We start from the raw sequence: 26479 nt of genomic DNA, 5'->3' as shown, positions 1-26479 counted from the left end.
TTTCAAACTAATTACAGTAGTTACAGATGTAATAAAAAAATACGTTTAATGTATTTCATCGCGAATGAACATTTTTAAACGGGGAAAATAAAATCGTTTTCAGACTAATCATAATTTCGAGAAAGAACAGCCATTAGACTCTCACTCTCTGGTCATTAGATAACTACATAATTATAACTTTTCGAATTTTTACCGTAGTTCGGCATATCGTCAGCACTCTTTTCTCCGATTATTTTCTTTACCCAGTCCATGTCACTGTAAAATAATAATAATTGACGAATGTTGAAGTGAAATTATATCAAGCTTGCAATTATTCATATTAATTGACGGTGACCGCGCATTTTTTTCCTTCTTACATATACACGTTAACTATTTTCGTTACTGTGCTGCCGGCACTGTTAACTAGTATTGTTATTATCATTAACATCATCATTATTATTATTATTGTTGTTGTTGTTGTCTGGCGACGAAGTCTTCTCCCGACTGATGTACAATAATCCATTCTCGTCGCGGCGCCGCTAAGGTTGTTATTCGACTATAGCTAGCTGAGAATCGAGGGTAGATCTTCTATTATTATCGAAGGGTGGAACGGCAAACCACGGATCGCGTCTAGGCGGGGTTGTCTTTCATTGGTTATACCATCGCGAAGAGAATGAAACGCATGCATTATTAAAAGTGGTGTGCATCATCCCTTAGCGGCGAATAAGAACTTGCAGTTAGTTCGTTAAGTTCCGCTCGTTCCTTCCTCACGATCATTTGCAGTATGTATATTACGTACCCACATACAGAGTCTAACAACGTGTCCTCGTCCGTATATACGTGTCACATACACACACCCATCCGTTTTATAAAATAACGGTTGCGATGTTACCTCGGTTGGAAGCCGCATGCACGCGGTTCATTCAATATTGCATCAAACGCTGACCGTATGCGGAGTTGGAAAAAGACTTGTGGAAAAAGAGTGAGCGCGACGTATGAGACGAGAGGGTGGAAAATCGGGGTATATGACGTGGAGAAAGACGTGGCGTATCGGCACTATCCTTGCATGTTGTATGCACGCGTGCATACACGTGGTCGCTTTGCAGGGTGACCATCATCACCGCGACGCTCTGATATAGATCCAAGAGATCGGATGAAGCTAGAACAACAAAAAAAAAAAAACGAAAAAAGAAAGAAAACATATATATATATATATATATACATATATGTATTATTATCTGTGTCGCGGACAAGCTAGAAGGTTCGGATACGGTTTGTTGGTGAAAAAGATAAACGTCTATCCTAATAGTCGCGAGAGTTTTTCTCCCACCGTTCCTAGACTTTTTCTTATGTTTTATATATATATATATATGTATGTATGTATGTATATGTATGTATACCTACGCCTCTCGTCGCGGAAGGAAAGAGTTTGCAAGAATGATGAGAGTCTCTATTATTATATTACCTTTTATACATAAGCTAATATATATACACACATATACATACATACATACATACATACATAGATACATATCGAGGGTATAAAACCTCCGACGGTTTCTCGTTTCCGACGAAATATACGTTATATATAACAGCTTTTCTTATACCACGGGTGTACACACAAAATCCCACACCGAAATTACTACTCTAGTGTATGGATGTTTCTTGTGTATATTGCCTATACCTACTTGTAGGAAAAAAGCTAGATTGACACTCCTTGAAATTCTTCTCAAGTCTTGTGAAAATTTCTGAATTTATTTAAGTGAGAGGTGGGGTAATAAAAATTGTTATCATTTTTTATTTGGCTACCTACAAAAAATCTTCGTTGATTTTCACCGAAGTTAAGATACAAAATTTGTTATACCTTAAAGGATTTAGAAAAACGAATGAAAAAAAAAAAAATGTAAAATTTTACGTACATAAAAATAGTTCATCGCGCGTGTATGTAATTACCCGAGGCCAATTTCTTCGTCTCAACAACGGCTCCGGATTCTCGTGTTGTCGTCGTAATGCAAATATGGTTTATGTAGGTAAGTGACGGAGGTCCCGAAGGAGTAAGTAAAATATCACGTGACGCGATCTCGTCGTCTTACGGACTGGAAATTGCAAATCGAAAATAGTGAATCCAGCACCCTTGATATCCTAGCTCTGCTTGTTTCGAGCTCCTCCACGATTAGCTGTGACTTAAAAAATTGATTAACACCATTTACTTTCCTCGTCCAGACATTGTTATTCATACATATCGTATTATTCTACGGATACATCACGATGCGATGATTTCTGAACGTATGTATCTCAATCGATTTTTATTCGCTGCAGTCGCCTGCTCGCCATTTTTTTCTCTCTCGTACTTGTATAAACGCGCGGAAGGAAAAAGTGAAAAAAAATAAACAAAATTAAAATAATTAAAAAAAAAAAGTAACAAAAACTAGGTCACGGTAGATATACTTGTACCTTTTTTTCGTTACGATCATTCCCTCATCGCCTCGTTACATTCATTACGCTTGTTATCGTACATGATTAGCGGCTTTTGCACGCCCTATCATCCTCCTGTTATACGTATATATACGCACATGCAGTTTGCATTCAGTTATATAAATAAGACAGATGGGTGAATCATGCGCATCGTTATGCGAAAAAAATCGATAGGATGCTTTTCACGCTATCTGTCCTTTTGTCAAATCTTTTAACGCCCCGATCGTGTCGACATGCATGGCACGACGTCACCTATGCGAACCTATCACCCGACTTGAAAAAACCTAACTATTATTTGTTGATTCTTGTAGGTTTTTGTAGGTAGTTGTTTGTAGTAACAATGATTTCGTTTGTAATAGTGCCACAAAAAAATATAAGTTGTTTGTAGTACTGATTTTTTCGTTTGTAGTTCCTGCCAAATTTACTACAAACGTGCTAAGCGCTTCAGTATCGCTTGTAGTTGATTGTAGTATGATTTTTCTTCGTTTGTAGTTTCTGAAGAATTTACTACAAACGTCTGACTCGCTTCCTTTTTTTATGGGGTGACCTGCCAACACACATTGATGTATTTTTCTCACATCGATTCTATCCAGATCACGCCATTTCTCGCTTAGAGACGATTTTGAATTGCAACTAATCGAACAATCGATGAATATCGACGCCACTGATCGGCAACGTTCATTTTTTACCTATTTCGTTGTTACAGGTACAGTTGAAGAAAGATTTCCTCACGTTCTACCCTATGTCATACGTAACATTCGTATCTATAAGGAAATTACCGTGTGCCTTACGTGATCAGAGGGAAGAAATACTCGTTGACGGTTAAAAAATAGAGCAAAAATTAACAGAAATTGGTTTATTCCGAAATTATTATTTTCACGTACAATTCCACTAATTCGATTGATTCTAAATCAGGCCACGTTATAATATTATTCCTCTGCGTTCTGATCCTCGTGATTGGATGATTTAATGAATAATAATAATTAGGAATTATTATCATAAACAAAATTATTGAAATTTTACAGTGAAATTAAATCGGTACGAATTGCAGGGTTGTAGATATAATACATTATATGTACCCGTATTAGTATAGTATAGTTTTGATCCTGTTACCTTGGCTCTTTTCCAAATAAACTAATCCCAAACTCGGTTGAATTCCCCAAAGACGCGAGCCAAGTCGCTTTAGGTATATATATATATATATACAGGCAGGCATCGAATGGATATGCAAACGAATAGGTAAGCTAAGCTTCTTTGCATGCAGTTCAAAATCTCTGCTTCGCTCTCTCTCTTTCTCTTTTATCTCCTCATCTCTATACTGGAAAAAGGGGTTGGGACGGAACGGGGAGATGGAGAGAGAGAGAGAGAGAGAGAGGGAGAGAGCGATCGCTGCATAAGCTCTGGATATCAAATATGCTTTGGCAGATGCGATGTCCCACAGTAGTTTGCCATTCCTTCGAGTTTGTCTGGCGTGGGCGGCGGATGGCGGGGCAAAAAGAGAGAGAGAGAGAGAGAGAGAGAGAGAGAGAGAGAGAGAGAGAGAGAGAGAGAGAGAGAGAGAGAGAGAGAGAGAGAGTCGAAGAGGCTTTATGTACGAACCACCGATGTCGGACTCTCTGGCGTAATTATAGATCGAACTAACCTCACCGCCATGGAACATGGCACGAAGAACCGTCGTACATCATGATAGCGAGACTCTTTTTCATAGGCTGTAATCGGAAGCGATTCCCCATTCACTCGTCTTAAAGGTTCCTCATTTTAACGCGTTCTGCTTTCCTGAATGTATTTTCGATTCGCGTTACTTGATGATGTTGAAATTTGTTTGGATAACCTGGCGAAAGTTTTAAAATTTTTCCGTGAATAATGGAATATATTCTGCGAGGACGTCTGTGTATATGAATTAACTTTTTGCGTTGTATTTTCAGTTATTTATTTACGATATGTGGCACCCTGTGCATATGAGCACAAAAGCTCGAGTTGTTGAATGAAATTAATTTGGCAACGCGCCTGCGGAAACTCGAAATTTTTACGTTAACTGAAATAATTAGTGAGGCAATTAACGGGCGAAAAATTTTTCACTCGTTTCAGCCTTTTCATTGATTTTCATCACCGCAGTCGTCTTTGGTCGACTCTCTTCACCTTTGAACCTTACGTCAAAGCGAGTAATCTAACGATGATAAAGAAACGTTGTAAGTAACCGAAGCACGCTCGGTTAAGATACTTGTACAGACACACTTTAAATATACTCGCCGCAGTATTATGAATTCAAATTTTCGCCGTATTTGGTCAGTATAAATTCTAAGGCTTACACAATCAGTCATTTCATATCATTCGAGCTTACAGCGATGTCTTTGGGTAATCCCTGCATCGCCGTAATATCCCAATGTATGTGTAATGGAAATACATAATTTCAATGCGAGTATCCGAATGGGAACGTATTCATTATCATCAATGCTTGGACGTAATATATAATATTATTATTATACATCGTAATGTATTGATATTCAGCTGTACAGTAAATAATTTCTGCGAGAGGAATGCTAGTCTGCATATATACGAGGCATTTTACACCAAACCGATGACCTACGTCTGACCCTCACCGTCGGTGGTTTTTTTTTTTTCAATCTTCAAGCATGGTGTAGTGTGCAAAAAAACATCTTTCACCGAGTTTTAGATTTTTTTGTACCAGGAGTTTGATTTTTACTCTTTCCAAAACGCGAAAACCCAATTTTTTAACGAACATCCTCAATTGATTGTTTTCAAATTTTACTCATAAATTCTTTGTAAGAAAAAAAAAACGAAAATTTTGAAACCAAGATTAAGTTGGGTAAGCTTGTGGTGAAAAAATGGGAAGTAATTGGTGATAAAAATCGAATTATACATGAATTTAAAAAATACAAATTACATTTTATACATTTTCTGTCACTTTTCAGTTATTTGTTTCGCCTTTAGCTTCCAACTCAAAAGCTTGCCCATTTCCATTAATATTATATTGTTATAAAAGTTGACTCAGCACAACAATGTGTCACTCAAAAGATTAATGTGCTACGTTGCGTTCGAGGAGCTGGGTAATTTTTCGTCAAACTATCGGTTACGTTTCTCTTATATTCTACTTTTGTTTCACCAACTTGAACTTTCGCCGACGAGGCTCAGTTTCGCGCTCCGTGTAATATACTACTCCATATAATATGCAACGCTGCACATGAATCGAACACGCAATTTGTCCGTGTGAACGTGGCGCGTGGTGTACAAGGTCTAATGAACTTCGCGCGCTGCAAGAAAACGGGGTGGATTATAATGCCCGCCTGCTTAAACGACGACTTTGCTAATTTAATAATCATCCCTACGAGCACCGCTTGTATTTTTATTTTTCCATACAGTTATTTACGCCTTTCAACTTGGCTGTGAAAAAATAGACTATGTAAACTTTCTCGCGATGTATGAACGCGGCGTATTCTTCTTCGCTTGTAAATTTTTGTCGCGTTATATACATACACGGTTAAACATGTATAGATTTCACGTGGGTGATCGGTGTCGAGTCATACATTAAAACGAAAAGCAAAAAAACAAGACGACATTTTCAAATTTTTGCGAGTAAAACGAAATTTTGCAATCGTGCGGAACTAACGCTTTAATTTGAATGTAGATCCTGAGGCCATTTACATTTCTGTTCAAGTCACGAATGTAATGGTGCCCATGGACTCTCGCCAACTACGCTTCCTGTTACGGGTGAGAAAAATTTTAGTCGCTTGATCGCGAACGCGGATTTTCCCACGAACAACGGCGAAGTGCCGCCGCGGCGCCAATTCCATATTCGCTCCCTTGCCCAAGTATTATTCACCCATTAAACATGATGCACTTTGTTCCGCCTGCATCTCGGAGAGTAGTTCGTCTTTTCTCGAAAAAAACACTCTCTAGCTTTTCAAATTGCTAAAAGCATGGAAGGAAAACAAATTTTTCGGTAGAGAAAGGAAGTCTTTGGTCGGTATACTTACTCCGGTTAAAATTGTCGTAGAGCTGATTTTTCCAACGGGGGGTTTTTTCTTCTATTTTTTTCTTCTTCCTTTTCCAGAAAGATTACGATATTGACCTCTTATCGTTAGCTGTTTTTTTTTGTCTTTTATTCCACGTCTTTCTCGAACCTGGCTATTTAGCATGAGATCGTCTTGAATGCTGTTTTTTTCCTTTCTTTCCCTCACCACCCCCATAAAGGTTTTTCAGTGTCTGTTCAATGTCGGACGACTGTCCCATCGTTCCCCTCGCCAGAGACCCACGTTTGTGGCTCTGACAGATTCTTGTATCGGTGATTCTGTGTGTTATCCCGGAGGAATGGGTAGAGTATCTTTGTCCCGTTTTTACAATACATATATATTTTATATGGGACTGAAACGTATGCGTGTACCCATGTTTTGATCATTCATATTTTTCGCGAAACCTTGCTTTTGACGGATATTATGATCTGCAGCAGAGTTCCTTCCTACAAAACGACGATCATCTTTTGCCATTTATTGTTCGTTTTTTTTTTATTCCAAGGGTGTTCTTTGACTTGTGTAATAAAAAAATTTGTACGTTGGTACAATGAGTATATTATGGATATTTTTTTGAAATCTGAAATCAATGGTGTTTTAATCAACGTTTTTAAAAAAATCGTGTTACGAAATGAATCGAGTTTTGGTCTAGTGCAAATAAGTATGTATCGCGTATATCCAAAAAATTTGGTAATCTTTCGATATCGAAGTTTCGTAGGTAATAAACCTGTTGACCATGGAATTGGTTCTCGTATTGCGGCGAGCAAAAAAATAATTGATCCGACAAAGGTGAGGTCTTTGTGAGAGTGTTTGCACCGGGTGTAGAGTGCAGGTGATATTCTCACCGTATACAGCCACAGGTGAACAGCTTATTCCATTGGAGTAATCCTTTCCGCAATGGATTTCGATAAAAGAGGTTACTTAATTTGACAAGAAGAAGAAACCGAAAGGAAAAAAAACAAAATCCTGCTAAACGATTATTGAGCCACTCTACGTGAGAAAAAAAGAGAACTTCCCGCGCAAGTGTTGCACGTTTAAAGACTCGATGATAGCTGAGAAGAGGATCGACGTTGAGTGGCGAGGAAAAGGAATTAGACGACGAAGAGGAACGAGAAAGAAAAAAGAAAACCCTTCCGCCGTTCCATACATATATAACAAATCGGAGCACATCGAACCGCGTTGCGTAGCTACCTATCCACCCGGGGTCACGAATTAGAAGAAGCGAACCTCCCCGCAGCAATCAATAACCGTTAAGAGTCGATAACCAATTTGAAAGTCCGTCCCGGCCCAACTTCGAGTTAGGCGCCGATCCCCGTTCACCGTAGGAAGGGGTGAAAAAGCGGATTGTTCCGCGAAAAGCGGGCCTCCCCGTCTCTCTCGAAGATTCTCGACTCGCGGAAGGCGCCGCCGGTTGGCGACCGCGAGTCGGTCGTGGAACGGCAGGTCGAAGGGTACAAAGGTATAAGTTGGCGATATCGACCTGGGGGTTTATTGTTGATGCGAACGGTAACCAGGGCGACTTGTCGCCACGGCGAATAGCCGAGCTCGCGGTGGCCGTCGTTGGCCAATCGGCGTTGGCCCTGGTCACGGTTTTTTTTGATTGGCCGATCCTTTGGATAAGAGACCGCATCGGGCACCTCGAGGGCCACAAACGGTCATCAAGCGCGGCTTTGCCGACATGGAGAACGCCGCCGCGGAACGGCCTTGTCTCCGTTTCGTACTTCGATATTGAAAAGACAATCGCAGTCGTCGCTCAGTTCCGGACTATATCATCGAACGATCGCTCCGACGACGATACGTCAACTTTGTAAGCACGAATACGTAAAACTCGCTTTCAAACGCACCCACGAAATCTTATACGCACGCTAGATTTTCGACACAAGCCGTTGCAAAGGTTCGTTGTAAGCATCAACGATTACTTCGATTCGTTATTGAAATCCGAACGGTCAGATATCACGTGAAATCGGTTGTAACCGCTTGAAATAATTTTGAAATCGTTCGAAACAGTTTGCCATCATTTTAAAACTGGAAATCATTTTCAATCACTCAGGGATCCTTTTGTAATCATTTTCAAACTATATGGAAATCATTTTTGACCACTTGGGGATCGTTTTAAACTCATTGAAACGAGTTTGAAACAGTAAGAAATTAGTTTTCGCTTGATGTGTGGCGCCTCGCTAAAATCCGACTGTGTGCCATTTTTCCACAATAAGTTTTCGATGCTCGATGTACACTTTTGTTTAAAGATTGGTGTTCGCGCAGGTATAGAATAAAGTAGTCTCGGACCGTTTGCGGCCGTAATCTCCCATTCGGGTTCACGAGTATGGCGACAACTGGAACTAAGGTGATAAAAACGGGTACGTCTATTTATTACTCGACTCGAGCTGCTTCATTTCGAACCAGCAGAAATATTTTAATAACATTTCTCTAGTCTTACACTTTGTCATTGAATATCGGCTGTAACTTTTTCCGTATTATTAAACTCTCCGCACGAAGCGATTCTCGCTCAAAGCCTCCGAGATCGGCTTATATAGTCGAGGGGCGAGTAAGGATTTCGAAAGTTTTCCTTGCCGAGAAAGGGATTTCCGATTAATCTGCGCGGATCGTTCCGCGATCTTATCATGGCACTAGGAGTTACTTTCATACTTTTCATGAAGTTCCGTGTACTTCTGTTCGATATCCGCAATCGCAAGCTGAGTGAGCCGCTTATCGTTAGTCCATCGTGTCCAGTGGTCCTGAAAACGTCCTTGAATTTGTTGCGGTTTTTTTTACTGGACACCATTTAGTCGCACTTGGTGAATTTTTTAAGCAAATGTGCTGAAAATTAGTCGACCGATTTGTCGGCCACTGTATTCGTGGGTTAAAATTTATATAATTTCGTCCAATCCGAACCGTGAGGAGTAAAACCTGCAGATGCATGGCCAACCCTTGCGCAGATTCGTTACCCAAAGGATAAAGGTGGAATAAAAATTGAAGGCTGAGCGAGAGGTCCGGGGAAGGAAAAAGAAATAAGATGCGGTAAACCCTGAAAGTAGATTACGGCTTATTCCGTAACATTCAGGCCGCTTTTCCGCAACCGAACTCGAAAATTTCACCCTGAATTACCTTCGCGGGGCTGATTTACACGTCTTTGCGATTGCGCAATTAGGTTCCGAGGCATCGAAGTTTGGCTCGTTAAAAAGTGCCACTTTTTGCATTTACCTTGCCGCGAAATAGGATTTGTTACTTTTTTTTTTTTTTTTTTCCTTCCGAACCTCTGAAATTACGCGTTTCGTTTCTAATAACGTTCGCGTTTAATTTTTGTGTTTCAGGAAAGGAAGTCAACCCACCAGGTAGAGCTTTTAATTAAGCTCTCGTCCCAGATACCACGGTAAGTCGAATTTTTATCAACTAATACGTAAGTCTTGGGTACGTCCGACTTTTTGCTGGTAATCGCCTCTACTCGTACAGGGTGTACGAAACGTGTGATCGTTATTTTTCACCCACTCGAATTTTACACTCTCTCATTTTGTACGAGCCCTCTTACGAGCGGAAAATAATCGCTTCACGATTCCGCTTAACCGATCTATTTACATCCGCGAACCGACCCTAAGGGCACGTAATCCGCTCGCGTACCGTTCAAACAATCATCGCCCACAATCCCAGACAGGAAGCGGTGATGATACAATGTGATTAGATATCCTATACCAACATGTTACGCTTCGGTTACCATAGAATTACGAGTACTTATTGCGCGAACGGTAAGAGCTGCGCGGGGAACCGCGGAAAAGAAAAGAAAATTATCTCCTCGTCGAAAATTTATTACATATGTAACCGAGACTTCTCAAATATCCTCGCTGTAGTAGTAATCACGGTGTTCACAGATCTGGAAAATCTCGAGAGCCTGGAAATGTTAGGGAATTTAATTTGGTCATGGAAAAAAACAGAAAATATCAGGTTTCTGTTATGAAAATTGGAAATCATTTTTTGAGGTAACAAGTTTACTAAACAAATTTGCTTAAGTTGACCATTTTGTACATTTATATTTTTCTTCAATTCGAATTAAATTTTAACCAAATATAGAGTTAATAAGCTGAACGATTTAGGTTTTAGTCAGTTACTAGAACTGGGATAATGTCAGGGAAAAAGTCCTAGGTCCCAGGTCCTGGAAAATCTAGAAATTAGATGGAATTTTTTACTGCATTTTGTTATGCGTACAATTTTAACGGACCAATTTTTATCCTCGGTCATTCTAGGTATATTAATTCGAACGCACAGGTGCCTTGGTTAATGTTATTTAACCTGTTACTTAACCTTTATACTCATTTGAAATGACGAATGGGAGAAAGTTAGGAATAACCGCCGAAGCGGGCGATTTCAAAACAAAATTCCTTGCGCGGAAATTAATGCTTTGATACACCGTCCACAGTACCTATTATACATTCATACGTACATATTACATATTACATATTACATATTACATATTACGACGATTTGAATTTCCAACACGTTGCCCGTACCTATAGTTAATATGTGCCGGTATATATATATATATATATATGTATAAAATGGATATACTATGTCTTATGTATAATTTACGTAGAACTTCTGCTGTCGTCACGATTTATAAAAGTTTTGACCATCGGATTTCACGGTTGAAATTGCGTTTAGATACTTTTTCGTAATTATGCTATAGGTTGAAGTTCAATTTCAAGAAGTGTGTTTCTCTTACCTGAAAATTTATTTATTTTCTTTACAATTGAGTTGAATTTTTTTCGTTCCACGCTTTGCCTGTTCTTTTCAAAATTTGTTCAAGTTTTTCACAACCAAGGTAAACGAACAAGTTAATAAACCAATAAACACTTACACTTACAGACATTCTTACAAATTTGTGTCTCGAAGAGGAAGAACACTTTCTATATTCACAAGTTAATAAACCACCTTGCCACGTCTCGGTTTGTGCTCCTTCGCAGTGTCAAGGCGAATGCCTTCGGGTTGAGCGAAGCATAAACGCGAATCTTAACGTCCACGTGGCGTGAAATCATACGGTAGGTAATTCACGAGGCTTGCAGAGTGTCTCGATTTTACATCCAAGTTTAACGTACTTAGCTATCGTTACGTTATATTTTATAGACGTCGTGTTTATTATCACGCGGGCGTGAATGATTGCCGTCATTAGCGACACCTTTGTCATTTCGGTTCGCTGCCTCATCTAATTCCCTGTTATTTTACCGACTTCTGTAACGTTTGATATCGGGCGTTATGTACGAATTACAAAAATTATCCGAGTATCTGTCCGATTGTTAGCGAACAACGGGAAAGTTTTACGCGAAAGTCAAATCGAAATGAATTGAAAAAAGTTTTTCCTTGGCACGGAGAAAAAAAAAAAAAATTCAAAATGCGAACAACACTGATTATGAAAAAAATACAATTGATGAAATTTTTTTACAAAAAAAAAAAAAAACAAAACATTATCGAGCAATTTTTCGAAGAGATTGAATACATATATCCGATAACAAAAGTTATAGTTTTTCGAATTTAGTATAACAACGTTGTTTTTCGAAGGCGAATGGGAAACATCATTTTCTGGATCAGCAAATTTTAGTTTTTATACAGTCACTGCAAGAAATTTGTCGCGAAAGCTAGATTCTTGCGTGTTTAATTAGTTTTAAACGGATTTGCTACGTTGAAATTTGAATTGGTTATATGCTTGTAAAATCTTTGCTGTTGCAGTGATAATTTTTGTTCCGACAGCTGAAATTCCTCCTATGACTAAATTAACACTAAAATTTTCCGCTTCAGCGATGTGTTTAGTATTTATTTTACTATTTTTTTTTTTCCTATCTATTTTCTGCCAATCTCCATTTCGTGCGTATCAAGTTTTACCACGTTATGTTCATATTCCTTTCTCGTAGAATAACGAAAGCAATTTCTCGGCTATAAACCCACGTGAAAATTGGGGTGCGATACACGTAATAGAAAAGACTAACAATCGAGATTTTGTATAGAAAATTGAGAGATGATGGTGGGTGACTAAGTTTGCGAGAACAAGTACAGCTGAATGACAGAAGTCTGCAAGAAGCGGTGAAGAATTAGTGGCGTAGGAGAACAAGCGGGTAAATTATGCGAGTAGATTATATTTTCTGTTGGGGTGGATGAAAATGATTACGATAAAATTACTCCGTTAGTTGAAGGTGGTGGTGGTGGTGGTGGTGTAGCAGCTTACACGTTCAACAATTCATTTCTCGGCTGTTTTTCTGTATTCCCTCAAAATTGTGCCACCGGCTGTGACGAAACTCTGTTGATAATTTTTTTCCAGTATGGTTTTTTCTCAAAGCGTCTTTACGTTTCGCTCCCGCGTAAAAATATGCGGTTGTACTCGGTCATCATCTGGGCAATCGGGTGATCCATTTTTAACTCCGTGTGAAAGATACAGTACGTGACTGAGTAATATTTTATAGGTGCGTAAGTATTCTTTCGACGCAGTGTTTGTTGTTTTTATATTGACATTTTTTTTATTCTTCTACCTCTTCTCATTTTATTTGTACCTATCTTAGTCGTACAGCTGCAGTTTTCTTATCCGAGTTTCATTTCAACGCAGTTATAAGTAGTGTGGCAAGACTTGCGGAAAATTAAATTGTTCGAGGAGGCAAATAATTATGTCACACAGCGGAGGGATGAATAATGTTACACGTAGAATATGACGCGAATTTTCGTCTCGGTGGAACAATCCAGATGTGAACTTGTAAAATGTTATATCTATCTATCTATCTATCTATCCATCCATCCATCCATCCGTATATGTACCTGCCTAATCTACCTCCTTTCTTCTTTGTACACTTATCATATCGCCTTGTGCGGTAAGCGAGCTGGAAAAGGCGCGGGAATGAGAGAAAAATGAGAATCTTAATGCAAAGTCAATCGCTGATTGGAATGAAACGAACAAAGTCGAATTGATCGATTTTAGTCTAATTGAACATTTCTGAGCCGTCGCCAGACTCTGCGTAATACCTTTCATTTTCTTTTTATATCTTCCTCTTTCGCGAAATTTCACGCATCGCTGCATTACGTGACAAGTAGATCTTCTGTCTGTTTTTTTTTTTTATAAACGTATTTTCATTCGCACGAATCGAAAATTGTTTAATTATTTGAAATTCTAGTACAAGTCTTATTGAATGAAGACGTTTGCTCTTGTATAAATGTCGTGAAATATGCTGCCATTCTATATTGTATGTGTATATTTGCGCATAATTTATATTCGACGGTGAATGATATTCTGCTAATAGTTTCGGCGTAATTATATATTTGAGTGAAGTAAATATTGCTTCGCGAAAGGTAACCGTATACAACTATAAAAGTGTGTGTGTACACTATACCTAAGTATATATACGTATATCTGGTGATTACTTGAAACAAATTAATGGCTCGAATCTAATTAGATGTTGGTATGTTGGATGTTAATCCGTATTAATGACGATACGCTCCATTGCGGGGATTCAAAATTGAAAGACAGAAGGAAAGAATTGCGTGAGAAAATATTGTTCGTTCTCCAGAATTATCCAAGTCTGTAACGTAATCTATTATACACCTTTAGTTCAATTGATACGAAAATGTATATAAAAATTTGAAAGAGCGTTTTTTCCACTTTCGTGGATGAAAGTAACGATTCGATTCACTGTGATGATAAAGAAATGATTGCAATTGAAGTATTATTTCTTTCAAATAATCGACAATCGAAAATTCTTAATTTACGAAAAGTAATCGAGTCGAATTTGATTGAAACTGTGGTGTCTTTTTAACGGCGGGGGAAATTTCACAAACTACGACGTGTATTTTAAAGTAACGAGAAGAATGGGAAAATAGTAACGAATTATGAAAATTTCGTTTCTTCAAATTAACAACAATAATAAAGGCAATGCGATTTCATGTGAAATTTATTTGGAATCCGGCTTTTTTCTATAAAATTGTCACGCGGCTTGTTGAAATTTTTTTTAATTTTATACAGCTATGTATAGTTAATAAATTTTCATTCACCCCACGATTGAACTTTGTTTCGTCTCGCCTCGTTCGTTTTACAATTAGCCATGTTCCGTACTTGTATAATCCTAAAAATCTTAATGATTATAATATGCAGGAAGCCGAAGATCGCGACGCTTCTGTAATCCTGAATTTGTTGTACGCTAGTAAAGAAGGTGGGGGGTCAAAATGGGGATGTTAGGAGGGAGGCTTTTCGTACCCTGATGGCGCAGGCGCCGCGGCGCAGTGATAGGGGTGAACTCGACGAGAGAAGCTCAGTATTCACCCGGCCATCAGCTGATCGATATATATGCGCGTGGTAGTCACGTTGAAACGTTTGCGGCGGGCGTACGACGAGGAGGACGAGGACGAGGACGAGGACGAGAAGGACGATACCCCTAATGACTAATCGCCGGCGATTTTGGCTTCCTCGGAGCGGCGGAGGGTCCTTTTATTCGTCGTTGATTTTTCTCGCCTCATTTTTTTGAAACGCCTCTTTTTTTCTCACGTCCGAATCTCGCAAACTAGGTAAAATCACAAATATTACCCGTTGGTGTTTTTTTTATTGACTATTTTATTTTTTTTATTTTTTTTTTCTTTGTTTCCTTTCGCACACGCGATTAGAAATAATCAATGTTGTACAAAATCTGCCTGATGTTCGGCTTAGGTCAACGCTTATAAATGTATAACGCGTTTCTCATATGTGACACACACCGGCTTTTATAGTTGGAACTTGGGTTTTTTTTTTTTTCCCCCCCCTCTTCGTTGTACAATCGTGACTGCAGAGGCGGTATTTTTGAAAAGTGACCGGGAGTGAAGTATGTAATTCAACTGACAATGAATCTGTGTACGTGTACGTAATTATTTATGACAATTTTGAGAATCGAGACTAATGAACCGTAAAAAAAAAAAAAGAAAAAAAGAAGATAATCGTTTCGTGACTTGAGATTTATTAAACAGTGATTGGGTCATATATAGCCTCTTTCCTCGTCGTCGCGTCGTTGCGGGCAACTTCGTTTTTGAGATTGAGAAACTTTTGAGGTACGTTGAAAGCCGGCTTGCCGAGTTGCTATGCCCAAGTTTGTTTCATCCTATGCGTATATATGTATTAGGGTGTCCCTTATTTAGAGTGCCGACGAATTTTTTTAACCCCCCCCCCCCCCCCCCCCGCAAAATCAAATTCAATTAATTCAGAAAATAATTGCCTCATTTTTTCAGATTCTTACCTCGACTCTAACACGTGCCATCAAGAGGGTGGATTTCCACATTTAAAATACACGTGTTTCGGACACATTCTCAGTAGATATTTTATTGTAAGAGTAATAGTGTTAAAAAAAAATCCGCCAACTGCGAGGCTTTAGTGGGCATTAGTGATAATGTCTGAGAAAAAATTCACATCATCGTACCAGGCAATCTAGACGAATTGCACACCCTCAGTCTCATTTTTTTTTTTTTTTTTTTTTTTTTTTTCCTCCCCCTAGAGGAAGTGCAATTCGTCTGGATTGCCTGGTACGATGATGTGAATTTTTTCTCAGATGGTATCACTGATGTTCACTAAAACTTGGCAGTGACGGATTTTTTTTTTTTGAACATTGTTACTCTTACAATAAAATACATACTGAAAGTGTGTTCGAAACTCGTGTATTTAAAATGAGAAAATCCACCCTCTTGTCGGCAAGGGTCAGAGTTGAGATGAAAATCTGAAAAAATTGGGCAATTGTTATTGAATTATTTGATAAAGATCTGAAGGATATGCATTAAAAAATTCGTCGATACCCTAAATATGGGACACTGTGATGTTTATATTTATCACCTTTTACAACTTTTTCTCTGGATATCTTTACAGTTTTAAGGAAAATTTGGAAAAATTTCCGTTTACAGCTCTACAGTTATTGTAAACCAGAGATGTGGTTCAGTAAATATGAAAATTAAGAAGAAAAGCATTTGATACGCTATTGATATTATTCGTAGACTTGTGTAACTTGACAAATCAATTAAAGATAAATAATAAATATTGTGAAAGTAGGCGAAACATATTTCCGATAATTTAGTACCGATAGTAAACTAAAATTTGTGTTTTCAATCGGTAATCGGTCTTTTTTCGACCTTCTTTCTCATCGCCTAGTTTTACAAACTTGAAAAGTAAATTTACTCTCGGTAAATTTGTTCTCCAAACGGCGTAAATTGTTGCATTTAATTGCATGACGATAGATATTCGTTTTATATATTTATTTTCTTTATCGTACAGAATTTCTTGTTACTCGAAAAGATTTGGCGAGTCTTAGCGTTTGCATGTCGTAGGTAGCTAATATTGACATTGCTTCACTTGTTGCCTCCTCAAATTATACCGGCGATATTTTACAACTCTACGCACGAATTGTCACGTGACTTGCTAGAAAGACTCACGACGAACCGTTTGGCTTCAAATTTCATGCGCTTCGCGAATATTTACACCATCAAAATTATCCTAAATATATGATTCATATGCGGTGCACGCGAAAATTAGCAAGTACCGATTACTTAATTCTGAAATGCGATTACACACGTCGCCTTTAAGATTGCTATTTTAATTTGAAGAAAATAGGCGAGTAGTCGCGGTGATTTCTTTCCTTATTTGTCTATCCATAAGTTTACTTTGGTCCCGAGTGAATTCGTCATATTATTATTGTCATTATCATTATCATTACACGCGTAAAGCATTGACCAGAATTTTTTCTCAAATATGTATAATCTTAAGAATACTCGACACGTCGACAATTTTTCTAATTTATTTCTAACGATGGTCGAATTTCTCGTAACCGAATTTTCAACGTTTTAATCTAATCATTCATCGCGGTAATTCTTCATGGAAATCGTGAGCAACTATCGACATGGAAAATGTTTCTTTCCACAAGTTCGGAAAATTTCTGAAATAACGAGCCTTTTTCTCACAGCTACGGTACCGAGGAAAATGTCAAGGATAATTAATTGTGCCAAGCTTTGTATATAATTAACGATAATTAATTCTCGTATAAAAGTAAATCTGTTATTATATTTATTTATTTATTTATTTATTTACTTATTTATCAAAGCTTCAGGGATTGCGCCCTTAATGCGTAAGAATACACCGTGGCTAATGGAACGAACACAAAGCCTAGATCATTTCCTCGATATGCTAGAGAACAATCGACTTTATTCTATTCTTAAATTTCTTTGAAGGCATAGCAATAAATATCCATATTCCCCAAGTAATAGATTGTATTCCTCAGAGATTTATTAAATTTATGTAATATAACAATAATTAAATTTTCCGAATCATGCAATTGTTAATTGATAATATACATTTTCGCTTCTTTAACGGATAAAAGAGAAATCAAAAGGAGGTTAAAAGACAGAGAATGAGAAATTTGATTGGCACACACTCTAAAGTAATCAATCCGGAAACTTGCTGCGTGGGTATAGCCTGCATAACAATGTATAACATTGCTCAGTGTCTTTGAAAAGATAGAGATAGATAGGCATCAGGTGTACGACGTCAATGTCGAAACGTATGTAAATGTTTCCGTGATTTTTGACTGATCGTAATAATAACGCCCGATACCCGCATACGCTAAGTGATAAACTTTCATCAGATTTATTTGTAACAGGCAAATCCGTTAGGCAAGCGATACCATCGATAGGTAGAAATAACCTCGAAATTCTTGACGGCCGACGGACCAAAGTTTGGCGAATTTTAATTCAACCCTCGAATTCCCATCAATTAAATTCCTTACCGCCACCGGCAGCGTCATCGACTTCTGGAAGTTTACGCAGAGCAACACCTTCTTCAGCCTCTGTTCCACCTATCGATCCTCCGCCCCATTCCGGACTTCCTTTCCCTCCGACCCGTGATTAAAATACCTCAGAGGCCATGGACTCCCCTCTTTCTCACCCTCGATTTGTTTTCTTATTTTTTATTTTTCATTTTATTTATTTATTTATTTATTTTTTTCAATTTACTCATCTCTCTGTTTCTCTCTCTTTATTTCTCTCTAACGTACCTCCGAGCGACCGTATGTACTCGCGTTGTTTTAAGAACATACATATTTAATTATGTGTAAATAAAAAAAGTATGCCGCGAATTTGTAATTTGATAGGTTGACGAGTTTATCGTTTGCAGAAGAACTGTAGAATCGGAAGTTCGGACGTAAAAAAAAAAAAGAAAAAAAAAAAGAGAGAACAGACAACGAGCATGTTATCGGAGCAAAACGAACTTAAATATAAACGATTTAAAATAAGATTTTAGAATTAGAACGTTCGTAATTATGAACCTGATTTTAGAATTTCATCAAAAAGAGCAAAGGTTGATCATTTGAAACGTTTCAATTATAAATCCGAAACTAAAATTGTTCATATTTTCAAAGTCTAGTTTGCGTTATTCAAAAATTTTGCTGAGTAGAATCGAGTCTAATAAATACGTATACTTTTTCATTCGATTTCACCATCATAACTGCCACAAACAAGTACACTGGTTGAGATTTATATCATCGTTGTTTTTTTTTTTTTTTTTATCTCTCTTCAAGTATATTTCGCAATACGTGTTCAAACCTAAATAATGTAAAATTATGCTCAACCAGTGACTGCCATTTTGATTTTTCAATTACGCAACACTTTTTATTCGCCGAAAAAAACAACAAAAACAACAAGGAACAAAGAGAAATAAGTAAAATAACACCCATTTTCCTGTTCATTTTTTATATTTCCTCGAATTAGGATCGTTGCATTTAATTCGTATCGAATACCACTCGGAAAGAAAATGTAAAAATAAAAATAACGATACCGAATTTTCCAACGAAGAAGATAATTATCAGATATGGAAAGCTTACCATTGTTATCGTCATACGGAAATTTTATTCTTGGGCGCGATCGCGTTAATAATAAAACTCTGCGCCTCTTTCGCTGTGCAAAGTCTTGCCGAAACGTGGCTGACTTTAACTTCGTCCCGTTTCTTTTCTTCCCCACCACGCGACAAACGGAGACGACGAAACGAAGCGACGCGACGCGCCCTGGAGAAACAATCTTACGTACATATTTCTTTTCTACCAGTCAGTCAGTCAGTCGGACAGCTGTGCGAACGTCGCGCTTATCGCGCTGTTTAACCCATACGTCTGTTACAATATCAAAACAAAAAAAAAAAAAAAAAACATAAAACAATATCCAGTAAGAATTTATCTGTTTTTTTCATTCTTTTACTTGACAAAGATTCATCTCAAATTTGTCGTTGTGATTTTGTATTATTGACGGGATGTGGTGTTTCTTTTTTCTTTCTTTTTTTTCCTTCTTTTTTTGCCCCCGTTTTTTTACGCCACAGTGATTATTAAATGTTATACGTAATCGTGAGATCGTTCGCTTAACTCTTTAACCAGCGATGTAAATTTACACGCACATACGTACGTATAATATTGACGCAAAGCGCGTGATTTTATTAAACCGCGAGGAAATTTTTTTCTTATGACTCACGGGTACCGCAAGTATATGTTACATACGTGTATATACTTTTTGATCTCTTACAACATTTCGCGTTCGATGCAGAAGCGTGTTTCTTATACATTTCCGATTACTTGTGGATAATTTGCAAAAATTTGTCTATACGGCGTGTATTATTTACGCAACGATTCGATCTTTCGTAGTTGTTTCGAAAAATGGAAATATCTCTTCGTGGTCGAAGAATGGCTGCGCGCAAGCCAATTAAAATATATTATAATTTAGTGCGGGATTGCGGATTTTAAGTGTATAAAAAGTGAAAGAGAATTTCATAAGAATTGAAAATGCAGGTTAATTAATCGCGGCGATGCGAGAGTGAGTTTAACGAATAATAATCGCGTCTTTGCGAAGTAAGCTGCTTTTTTTAGAACTCGAGAGGAGTTCTCGCCTGCGTGGAAATTGTACGTACAATGTACGTACGTATAATTGTTGAACTTACGGCACGTGTTTCCGGTGCCCTCGGTTCAACGTTAAGCCAGTGCGTAAATAAGCAATTGCTGAAACCCTCGAGTCGGTAGCATTGTTGCGCCGTACACAATGTATAATTAAGATCTCGAACGAATTTTTCTTTCGCTTTAGTTTACCGTTAAAAAAAAAAAAAAAAAAATGGTTCTGAATTTACCACACGTTTACTGTACAAAAAAAGTTGTCAATTTACGAAGTCGGGTTTTAAATTTACAAATTCGGTGCTGCGACGTAAATTACCGCGTATTTGTATATGAATTTGTTGAAAAATTCGATTTTACTTGTAAAATTTACAGGTAAAAAACTAAAGAAAAGTAATTTGAATTTATTAAATTGTATAGTAAATTTATCGCGGTTGTAAATTGAATAAACGGTAAATGTACGGTGAATTCGCTGTTCCGTATACGAATAAAACTTACAACACAGTGTAGGAATTTTCGTACAGAAGTTTTTAAAAGTGATAATTTTTTTTGTGTGTGTGTGTGTGTGCGCATAGGTGAATTTGTTTAATCGAGATACGGAGGCGAGGGGGAAAACTAAATGCACAAAATACGAGAATCCAGGATTTTTCATTTCTTTTACAGGACGCAGAAGTAGGATATCTGCAGGAAGGTCAGATTTACTCTCACATCATTACTGGTGAGTCATATTTTGAGAGATTCAATATTAAACGTAAGAATTGATTAGTTTCGTATGCATCACGCGTTCGTGCAGTTGAAAGCTGAACGCGATGACGATATTCCTGTTTCATTTTGACGATTTCTCGTTTTTTTTTTGTTTTTTCTCCGAGTTGAAGCAGAGCAAATAATCAAACACGTGACTTTTACACGCGCTTTAATTTATAAGCTATGATTATAATTCGGAAGAGAAATTTTTCTCAAAAACTATGTATCGTATACTTGTTTATTTTTACCATCCCGTGTGTCATGATAATATGTTCGGCTGATAATCAGCCGAGAATCACCCAAGTATAATCCTGCGAATTACACGCTTCAAATTATCACTCTGATTTTGTTTTATTATTATTTTCATTGTTATTATTGTTCGGTCGAAGCCCGTCACTTTTATTATACTTTATGCTTCCTCGGTTCTCGCTGACCTTTTCGAGACAGAGAAATAAAAGAGAGAGAGAGATCTGGGTACGAAATCATTTTTAGTTCTTATTTCTGCGGAATTATTGTAATTTTGCCACTCCCTCGGCACGATTTCAATTCAGGAATGTTAGGGTAATCAATGGTCGGTTGCTTCATTGATCAAATTTATGCGCTATTATACAATACCTCTTGGAGACGATTTACAATATTTTTTTTTTGCAACTTCCAACAAGATCACGGAATATTTTTCTCTCTTATGGACGAGACTGCGGGTTTTTGCAAAAAAAAAAAAAAGAAAGAAAGAAAGATAAAAATTCACAAAATACGGAAAAGTAATGTGTTTACTTGTTATTGTAAGATCACGGTAGACACAAATCGCAGTTCCGACGTTGAGACAATAATTGTCGCAGTAGTTTAACCCATTCAGTCATGTATTCAGTTTCTTTTTATTTTTTGTTTTTTTTTGGCACGGGTAATTGAGGATTTTGCATTGGATATAAAAAGAAAAAAAAAATGTCAAGAAAAGAAGAAAAGAGTGCCTCTTCTATAGTGGCGTCTGTGACTTGAGTGGTTAAACGAATCGTACGTATATATCGAAGAATTAATATTTCAAGATGCAGGAATGAAGTAAAAGTTTGAATACGCGGTTCGATTCGTGAATGGCAAAGAGCCCGCGAAACCACGTCTCATCTATTCTGTTTTATTTTTTTTTTTTTTTTCTTATTTATAGCATAACGCGGTAGTCTCTGGTATTCAGAACGTCCGAACCCGACGACGACGGGTGTAACAAATCGGGCACGCTGTGTATAAATTACCCAATTCTTTTTCAACCGTAGTCACGATTCCATTCGTTGGCATCGTACGGTGTTGGTATTTTTCGGTGGTGATTGAAAATTCATTGTTAGTATAGGTATACCTATACGTAATGATTAAAAACGTTGAAAAATCTCGTTCATTCAACGATCGTAGAAACAATTTTTACGAGCTTGCAACGGAAGTTGGCAAAATTTTGTATTTATTTATTTATATGTATATACGTATGTACGTATGTGTTCATTTATGTGTGTAGTATTTTTTTCTATCGTGTTGATATCGTAAATTAGAAATCGCTATATCTATACAACAATAGTTCGGTTCATCGAACGTTTCATTTCATTTCGTTAAACATGTTTAGAAGAGAAATTTGTGGTTTTTTGATTTATTCGCAATTTTTTCTCTCCCCTTTTCCTCGAATTTTCGTTTTCCCTTCTTTATCCTCGCGATGGATTCTACAATTTTATAGATACTTTAATTTATTTTTACAATTGGACATGTCGCGAAGCATACGATAAGACTTGGTCATGATCAGGTTTTTGACGAACGTTGTTAACGATCTTTAATGTAATCATTGAACTGATATTCCCAATGAAAAGTGAGTTTCGGTGAGAATATTGAACACTTCGCGATGGGATGAAAATACGAAAAAAAATCAGTTATAACCAAGTTGATGAGATAATTCATTCTGAATAATAATAATGTTAAAAAGTTGTTAATAAATTGTTCAAACAAAAAAATTTTTGTACAATTTTTCGAGCTTTTGGGAAAAAGTATCTAACACAACTTTACGTGCTTTACGTATATTGTTAATAAGTATTGATCAACGATGGTACCTTTGGTATAATTTGTTAATACATGTATAAAAAGCAGACGGATCATGTTTATCGATTATTTCTTGCTCCGGTGGTCGGTCATTTGATATATTTTCTTTGACCTTTACTTGTACAATTAACAATAAGATTGTTTTGCGATTGCCTGTATGATAAATCTTACCATCTCGATGATTATTTAATGCAAGGTTGTTGTTTTTATGTTCTTTTATTACTATGAACGTCGTAAAAACCGCGTTGATACAGCAATATAGGATCAAAATGTAATTTTCTTACCCAAACATGGGTTAAAAATTCCATTCACGTGTGCGAAACGCATACATAAATTCATGGGGCACATAACATATCAGCTACCGTGTATCGATTTATTATCTCGCTCTTTTCCGCTACAGGCGACGTCCGAGGGTGAAACGGCATTTTTCACTTTTTTACAACGACTGCTTTGCCAGTCTCTTCCTTGTACAACTTTGTTGTTTGCATAATGCTTCGCTCTGGTCTGTAAAAAATAAATTCCAAATACGGTTTATTAGACGCGTGTGGCGACCCGCGAAGAGTCTCGGAGATGATTAACACTTGATAAGCTGCTGTTTGCACAACTCACAAATTAGAAGAGATTTACTCACTCGTTTCTTTCACGCGATTCTTCGTCTCTTGTATAATCCAGCCATATTTCTTTTTTCGTTTACGAACAGGAACTCGAGCCGTGCGACTGCGTAATATAGACCAAAATAAATCCTTTCACGTACAAGTTGTTTCTCATTTTAATGGTGAATTATTTATTTCTCCTATTGGCTTTGACAAATGAGACTTTGCAGTAGAGGTAAACACAGACTGAGGTTTTTTTTTAAAACGGTGATAAAAAATTGCTCGTATAAATCAGAGGTGGTACCTCCGATATCGGGCTTTATCACGTGAAACTCAGTCGTGTTAATGTGGAGAGGAAAAAAAAATCCAATGATTTGATACTTTTCTATGGTAAAACATTTACTAAACTAAGGATAAGCACGGACTTACATTTCTTTTCACCGAAAAGAACAGGTATAGTGATATAATGTGGTACTAATATAGCGTATAAATTCGTATTTACTTTAGGTCGACTCAAATGATTAGTACAAATAAACTGCAGAGCGTTCGTTAGCACGTTGTATAGTCTCGGGTATCACATGTCCCTGGAGCAAAGAAGCTGTTCCAAAAAACTGCTTACGGTCATCGTCGGAGGATCGATCAAACTGACCCTAAAAATATCGGGATAACCGACAAAGGTTACGCATCGTTAATTTCGAATTTTTTAATTTAAAAACATGAATATTATAATCCTATGGATGATAGGTTCGCTGAAATTGTACGGTAAATGCTGAAACAATTTGATGTTCATTTCGATAATTACTATGAGGAAATGAAATTAAAATCGTGGTAAAATATTGTCTATACATATATTCATTATTTATATCGTCGATACAATTTTATCACCGGATGAAATTAAAAATACTTGCGGGGTGTTAAATATTGTAATTATTGTAATTTTCCCGTGACGTTTCACGTAATCGTGCGTTGGATTTTCTTTCTTTTTTTTTTTTTCCAGCATTGTAATGTGCTTAGGCTCTATTACGAAGTTTTCATAGTGATAAAGTAAATTAAAGGCAATGATAAAATGAACGAATCAATCGCGTGTTTCGAAATTCGACAATAAACCGTCGTTTGAAAAAGTCGCGTGGATTTTTTTCTTCAGATTTACTTATTACCTATTATTTTTATTACTATTATCGCAATGTTCTATCCCGCGTAAAGAAAGCCAACCTTTTCCGGATTATTCGCGGTTTTATTAACCGTGGATAATTCATTGGCTGGTTTTATCGTCAGTTTATGCCACATACATAACCAAAGAGGAGTCAGGAAACGATCGGCCGATTTATTCGCTTTCTGCACGGTTCGTTTCCGTCAGTCGATTCGAGCCTCTTGCTTTTTTCTCACAATACACGCGTTGTTACGTATTATTTGTAATATGGAGGTGAAAAAGATGCAAGAAAAAATGATGAAATTTTTGAAAACTATTCCATGTATAATCAGTTTTGTTTTTTTTTTTTTTGAAACTTTGTTTTTCCACCCGAAGGGCTTAAAGCGATCGCCTGGCAACTTGCATTGTCTACGGAACCGCACGCGTATAGGTTACTGCAGCACCTATATTACATTTTTCAACCCCTTGTTCGCCGAGCTTTTACCCTACTTTGCACATACATAGCTATGTATATGAGTTTAGGATGAATATTTCATTTGTCCAGCGTGTATAATATAATGTAATGTGCGTCGAAGTGGGTATACCTTAGAGTGTTTCAAAAAAACCGACTATTTTTTTGATTTTTCGAAGAACGTTGAAAAATCTTCCGAGTGTCCCTCAAAAATGACCTCGGTAAAATATGAGCTCTTAATATTGATATTTAGAGGTGGCGATTCTCAATTTTCTATTTCCCATTTAAATAACATGGGAAAATTTTTTTTTTAAATTTAGAATTTTATTGCTCGAAAACGAATCAGCGTGAAGATATAAACAAAACATATTCTTGTAGGAAATTTTACGCTCTACAAAAAAGATCTGAATAAAGATTTGCATAAGGTAAGTCGTTTCGGAGTTATCAGGCCTCAAACATCGAACCGTTTGAAATAATGATGTTATTAATTTATAAATGTTACAAAACTGACTCATATCGTTGATTAATGAAATTTATTAATTAACATTTCATTGGAAGTCTATAGTTTTAATTTTAAAATCAATAATATTGTGTATTTAAGTGATATGAGTCAGTTTTGTAGCATTTATAAATTAATAACATCATTATTTCAAACGGTTCGATGTTTGAGGCCTGATAACTCCGAAACGACTTACCTTGCGCAAATCTTTATTCTCATCTTTTTTGTAGAGCGTAAAATTTCCTACGAGAATATGTTTTGTTTATATCCTCACACTGATTCGTTTTCGAGCAATAAAATTCTAAATTTAAAAAAAAATTTTTCCCATGTTATTTAAATGGGAAATAGAAAATTGAGAATCGCCACCTCTAAATATCAATATTAAGAGCTCATATTTTACCGAGGTCATTTTTGAGGGACACTCGGAAGATTTTTCAACGTTCTTCGAAAAAAAAAAAAATAGTCGGTTTTTTTGAAACACTTTAGTATACCTACGTAGTATATCGTATAATACATGTTATATATTCTCGGTAACCTGCATAAACTTTCCGGTATGTATATCTTTGAATAACGGAGCCGATAAATAACAAACATATCGACGATAAGTCGG

The 26479-nt window shown here is 37.0% G+C and overlaps 1 protein-coding gene and 1 long non-coding RNA gene across 10 annotated transcripts in view; one reads left to right on the top strand and one right to left on the bottom strand.

Annotated features, from left to right (window-relative positions):
• Nucleotides 1-26479, top strand: part of HnRNP-K (Heterogeneous nuclear ribonucleoprotein K) — a 104648-nt gene that overhangs the window by 15795 nt on the left and 62374 nt on the right. For 2 of the 9 annotated variants that reach the window (XM_046637113.2, XM_069138236.1), the window contains exons 2-3: nt 9794-9852; nt 21029-21083. The gene's annotated coding sequence lies outside the window, so the exon portion shown is untranslated. Of the gene's footprint in view, nt 1-8130; nt 8290-8820; nt 8840-9793; nt 9853-14815; nt 15006-15305; nt 15519-19467; nt 19656-21028; nt 21084-26479 lie in introns of those variants that run through there. The other 7 variants (XM_069138237.1, XM_069138238.1, XM_069138240.1 and 4 more) reach the window with 7 other exon arrangements.
• Nucleotides 3768-7803, bottom strand: LOC124224902 (uncharacterized). The gene is made up of 3 exons (XR_006884937.2): nt 7328-7803; nt 6450-6931; nt 3768-4285 (listed from the first exon to the last, which is right to left on the bottom strand). It is a non-coding gene; the product is annotated as an uncharacterized lncRNA (long non-coding RNA).

The sequence above is a fragment of the Neodiprion pinetum genome, chromosome 1, assembly GCF_021155775.2.
Source record: "Neodiprion pinetum isolate iyNeoPine1 chromosome 1, iyNeoPine1.2, whole genome shotgun sequence".
Classification (NCBI taxonomy): Eukaryota; Metazoa; Arthropoda; class Insecta; order Hymenoptera; family Diprionidae; genus Neodiprion; species Neodiprion pinetum.
This window is presented reverse-complemented; position numbering and strand designations above follow the sequence as displayed.